This window comes from Oreochromis aureus, linkage group 7 (genome assembly GCF_013358895.1).
Source record: "Oreochromis aureus strain Israel breed Guangdong linkage group 7, ZZ_aureus, whole genome shotgun sequence".
Lineage (NCBI taxonomy): Eukaryota > Metazoa > Chordata > Actinopteri > Cichliformes > Cichlidae > Oreochromis > Oreochromis aureus.
The window spans coordinates 29,760,439-29,766,840 of NC_052948.1; positions in this window are offsets into that span (position 1 = coordinate 29,760,439).

A 6,402-nucleotide genomic window follows, 5' to 3' on the forward strand; every position below is an offset into this window, starting at 1 on the left:
ATTATTGGAGCTTGCGGGACCCCCAACGATCCTGTGTACTGTGATTTATCGACCACCTAAATGTAATAGGTCTTTTATTTGTGAATTTGCTGACTTTTTAGGTTCAGAGAACCAACTCATCTTAAAGGCCATACCTTGGATTTGGTCCTCTCATATGCTCTGGATATTTGTACTATGGACATCGACAATGCTGGTATTTCTGACCATTTTTCGATCATGTTTGATGTTGAGCTATGGCTGTTATCGCCCTGTACGTATCATTAACTCTGAGACTGTGGCTAACTTCACTACAGCCTTTTTAAACTCTGCCTTTTTTGATCCAGATTGTACGGATACAAACTGTTATACACCCCCCTTGGTTGATGATTTTGCCAATGCTATGCTATCCACCTGTTGTTCCATCTTAGACACTGTGGCCCCTATAAAGATGAAACGTCCCAGAACTTCTCGTCAACCTTGGCTAAATGAAACTATACGAGCCTTACGACGTGTCTGCCGTCAATCTGAAAGGAGGTGGAAGAAAGATAAGCTTCAGATATCCTATGAGGTTCTTTGTAGGAGCCGCTCTCTATACCAGAACTCTGTTAAGGCAGCTAAAGCAGCTTTCTATCTATCGGATATTATTGAGACTAACAGCCACAACCCCCGAATGTTATTCAAAATTTTTAATTCAGTGATAAATCCCTGTCCTGGATCTTCAAGTTCGGCCTCCCAGGCTCTCTATGAGCAATTTCTTAATCATTTTATTGGAAAAGTTTAATTACTGAAGGCTTCACACTCTCACTCTCTTGTGTTGAATCCTGTTCTGCTTTTAGGATGCATGTCGACCTTTTCTCACTACTACTTGAGCTGTTATCACTATTAAAGGATTAATTGAACGATCGAGAAGCTCAAACTCTATGCATGATATCCTTCCATCCTGCATTATCAAGGAAGGTCTTGAGGAAATTGGGCCTTGCATCTCATTTTTAATGAATTTGTCATTGTTAGTCACACATAGGGCTGTGTCCCGACTGCTTTTAAACATGCAGTAGTGCACCCTCTTCTTAAAAAAGTAACCTCAATCAGAAAGACCCTGCCAGTTATAGGCCAATCTCTAAACTTCCATTCTTGTCAAAAATTTTAGAGAAGGCCGTCTTTCTCCAAATACAGGCCTACTTAGTTGCAAATAATATTACTGACAAATACCAGTCTGGCTTTAAGCCTCACCATAGTACTGAAATGGCCCTGCTAAGAGTCAGTAATGATCTTCTTATATTTGCTGACTCCAGTCGCCCTGCCGTTTTAGTTTTATTGGATGTGTCTTCAGCTTTCGACATGGTTGATCATAATATTCTCTTAGGGAGGCTAGAGCATGTTGTAGGCATCAAGGGTGCTGCTCTTAACTGTTTAATTCTTACCTCTCAGATAGGTCCTTCGCTGTTGTGATGGGAGGATACTCTTCCTCTGTTGTCCCTCTCTGTTGTGGTGTGCCCTCTATTATTCTCTTTGTGCTACCCTTGGGCTCCATATTTGAAAAATACAATATTTCTTATCACTTTTATGCTGATGACATTCAAATTTATTGTCAACTGACTGATGATCTGTCAGCATCACTGCACTCCCTGTTCGATTGCCTGAGAGAGGTCAGCCTGATAGCCATATTCCTCGAGACCAGCTTGTTGCCCTGCTGGCCCAGGCCCCTTCCTAACTCTCTCTCTGATTCTATAAATAACCTGGGTGTCTATTTGGACAGCTCCTTTAAGCTCGATAAGCAAGTGTCATCTGTAGTTAAATCTGGCTTCTTTCAATTGCACCAGATTTCTAAAGCTAAGCATTATATACCACACAGGGAGCTGGAAAAACTTATCCACGCTTTTGTGACCTCCAGGTTAGACTATTGCAGTTCTCTCTACTGTGGTCTCCAAGCCTTCTCTCTTCGAAGGCTGCAGCTTGTTCAGAATCCTGCGGCTCGCCTTCTTACTGGAGCTAGAAAATTTGATCCTATTACTCCAGTTCTTGTTGATCTACACTGGTTACCTATCAAATATCGCATTGAGTTTAAAATTTTGCTACTCACTTTTAAAATCCTGAATAATATTGCGCCCAGTTACCTCACTGACCTCCTCAATCTGTACACTCCTTGTCATGCATTAAGATCATCAGTTCAATTACTCCTGGCCCAACCTAAGTTTAGGCTGAAGACCAGAGGTGATCGTGCCTTTGCTTCAGCTGCACCCAACCTTTGGAATAGCCTCCCTGCTTCTATTCGTGCCACAGACTCTATCCAATCCTTTAAATCAAGATTGAAAGCTTACTTATTTGACCTGGCTTTCCGGACCAGTTAATACCCTTTCAAACTTTTTATCAAATTTATTATTTTATTATTAATTTTACTGGTAATTTTATCTTCTTAGTAGATATTTTGTATTCACAATCTGACCTTCCTTCTGTATTGAGGTTTGATATCTATTTTATTTAATTCTTCTGGTCTATTAGTGCCTCCATTCTGTCTGTGCTAGTGCCCGATCTGTACTCTGTTATTGACTTATGTTGTTTCTCTGTATTACTGTGAAGCACTTTGGTGTGCCTTCTGGTTTTTAAATGTGCTATATAAGTAAAACAGTATTGTATATAGAAAGTACTATATACAATTTAAAATATTTTTATGTTAAAATCCAAATATCACATCACATTTGAAAATGTGTTAAATCAGTTGGAGGCTGCGTGCCCTGATGGAAAGTTTTATTGCATTTTATCTGCGTTTGTTTAATCCAAAAAAGGAAAACCAAAGTTAGACTTACAAACGTTCCACCTCAGAGTGAGACGGTTGAACCAAAGCATCACAGAGAGTTCAGGTGCATCCTCACAAAGCAGCCAGTGTGGATAAAAAGACATTCTCTCTGACTCACTGTGTGACGCCCGAGCTGGGACGCCCATATTTATCAATAAAGCAATTAAAAATAGAGGTGGCCTTACTCTTTACCAATGAGAAAAACCACTTATCAATAAAGCAATTTCAGAAGGGCAGGCTCTCGCTTTGAACAATGAGAGAGTGGAGGAGGTAAGGTTTAACATGATCCCTGTGAAACATCTGTTTGGGGTTATGACACTCCACACTCGCTCAACCCCAACGACCCCGAGTGACTGGAAGTTATCACCGGCCTGACTTTCACCTACTGCACAGGTGTCGAACTCCAGGCCTCGAGAGCTGGTGTCCTGCAGGTTTTACATGTGTCCTTGAGCCAACACAGCTGATTTAAATGGCTAAATTACCTCCTCAAGATGTCTTGCAGTTCTCCAGAGGCCTGGTAAAGAACTAATCATTTGAATCAGGTGTGCTGACCCAGGGTGAGATCTAAAACTTGCAGGACACCGGCCCTCGAGTCCTGGAGTTCGACACCCCTGACCTACTGGAAATATCTCCCTGACTGTAACCCCGGCCGCAATCACAAACTCCAAAGACCTGACAATAAAGTCATTTCAGAGAGGCAGGCTCTCGCTTCAGTCACTGGGACACCGGGGGACGTTTTTGATCTGACCATTGACCTGAATTTATGGCTTTCTGACGAGTGAAACGTGCAGTTTCTTAAATCAACCAAGACAGCTTTGCAGAATCTCCAGAAATACACAAGTTCTTACCAGCTGGTGCCCACACCACTTTCAAGGGTTTTTCCACTTGAAACGCTCTTTCAGATATTTTTTTTTAACTGCCAAAGAGACATTTTTACTTCCTAGTACAGAAGACTGTGCATTTGGATCTGATCCAGCAAACCTGAAGACAGGGTCAGACACAGATGATTGTGAAGAAGCAGTGGACATTTGATGGCTTAGATAATCATGAGTTATTGTGTCTGATGGTGAAAAGCCCAAAATTTTGGAAGAGGCATACAGGCACTGTGGAAAAGTAAATGTGTGTAAGTTCTCTAAAAGTGTTTTGTAAACACTTTTCTAAGTATATTATGCTTTGAAAATGTAACACTTGTAATATTATCATTTATTACATTTATTTATTAGTACATTATAATGTTTTTCATACACCGTGTGTAATTTCTATAAAAACTTTCTTCACTGTATTTGTGTTTTTGATCAATAAAATGTTAAACCTTAAAATTAGTCACAGATTGCACTGATAAACACTGGTGACTAAAATAAATCTTTGATGGAAAAAGGGAAGAAAGTGTTCAAAGGTTATAAGTCACCACCGTTTACATTAAAAAAATGCCTAGCAGGCCTGAGTGTGTATACAAAACATGAATCACATGCCAACCTGTGATCTCATTTGCCATATCCTGGTAATATCTTAGAGCTATTTCCAGGGGCAAGGATGTTTATGTTAGATTCTGTTTTAAATCAGGCTGTGATCTTAAAGTCACTCTCATAGCACCAGTGTTGGGGAGTAACAGAATACATGTACTGCCATTATGTATTTAAAATACAAAATATGAGTAACTGTATTCTGTTAACTGTTACACAGTTACCGTTTAAAAAGGTGGTATTCAGAATACAGTTACTTTGTTGAAAAAAAGGGATTACACAGCGGTCCTTTCCTGTTTCATATGTTAGGCTGCCCTCTCTATTTTTGGTAATTCCACGCCGGTCGAAACCTGAACAAAACACACATTAAGAGGCTCTAATGCCTGGGTCTCAATCTCGCGGCCCATGTCAGCTTTACTTGTGAAGAATTTTTTTTTTAAATTATTGTTCAAAAAATTATTTAATAGGAAGGCAATAGGCAGAGTGTTACAGGCACAGCCCTAAAGAAAGTAGCCTCGTGGGCAGTGTAGCCCAGTTGTAAGTAAGCTATTAAGACTCGACTGTACATTGTGTTCGTGTTTTCCTCTGAAACAATAAGTTCCGTTGGAGCAGCCTTTCAGCACCTCTCTCTGTCTCTCGCTAGCAAAGTTGACCCAGACAACAAAGTAAAGCTAGTTTTCGGCTACCAGCCCGACACGAGCCCGACGTATTAGCCAGAGGTCCCTTTACTACGGTTCAGAGCTGCGGACCTGTTTTATATACGCGCGGAATAGTTTCTATATGAGATCGCTGCAAAAAGAGCAGCCTTACCTGATGTCCACCTACTGTTACTCATTTTATATTAAGATTTAAAAATCTAGTTGGTATTGGTATGGCGAGTAACCTTCAGTAATAGTAATAAATCACACAGCAATAGTACATTCATGTAGTTGTAACAAGCATGAGAATATATTAAGTAATCCAAAGTATTCAGAATACGTTACTCTCATTGAGTAACGTAAGGGAATACGTTACAAAATACATTTTGGGGCATGTATTCTGTAATCTGTAGTGGAATACATTTTAAAAGTAACCTTCCCAACACTGGATAGCACTGATTTTAGAGTAATATATAACAACGGTAATGTCATTTACATTTCCAAACTGCCCTTTTTCTAGAGTTATGATGAAACTTAAGTTTTTCTTTTGTGTGATCGCACACTAAGGAGGAAACCTTATTAAGCTTCACAGCAGAAGTTAAAATTCAGTTTCATCAATATATCACCCAGTTACAACATTTAACATTTTTGGATTTATTTATTATTACACCTTTTTTCAGTCCTGTTACGTCTATCACAAAGTGTGTACAGGCTGTATGGACTACTGTATCTTAACTATTAAGCTCACTGTTAAAGTGAATTGTTAAATGTTGTCATTTTTATGCTTACCATCTCTACATTGTTTCAACTCTGTGATGAAAGGAATTCCTTTGTCCCCCTCCCCAACCTCTCGAGGTTCTTGGGGGTGTTATCACCCTGGATAACACAGTGATCAGGAAGTCACGCACACAGACACACACACACACACACACACACACACACACACACATTCTTACCTGCATACACACACACACACACACATATACAAACAGTGCCTTGTCTTTGTAACCAAGGGGGGTTACGAGGGGAGGTACGTGTTGTAAACTATTGTTTATTGTGTGAACGTTTTCAATAAAAGGCAGCGAGAGGAGGCCGTCGTTGGGGTCATTTTGTGGTAGATACCGACGAGGCCTCCCTTTCAAGTAAATCGATCGATCGCTGACTGTCTTGTTTTCTTCATGATGAATAAGTCTCTAAACCAGCGGGGCTTGTGGAAACACAGACCCAACACTCACCCTTTTAATATATGATGTCTGTGTGAATTACTGACATAATATCAACATATCGAGGAGTTTATATACACATTCACCTGGAGCCTATCCCAGCTATCATAGGGGAAGAAGGGCAGTACACCATGGACCCTCGACAGTTGTAGGGCTAACACACAGACAACCAATCACAATGAGACCACCTTTGCTTCCTCATGTATGTGTAAAAAAAATGATAGATGCAGCTATTCGTACACCAGGGGGTGCTGGAGAATAGGGTGATAAATACAGATTAATAACAGAGATAAAGAGAAACCAAA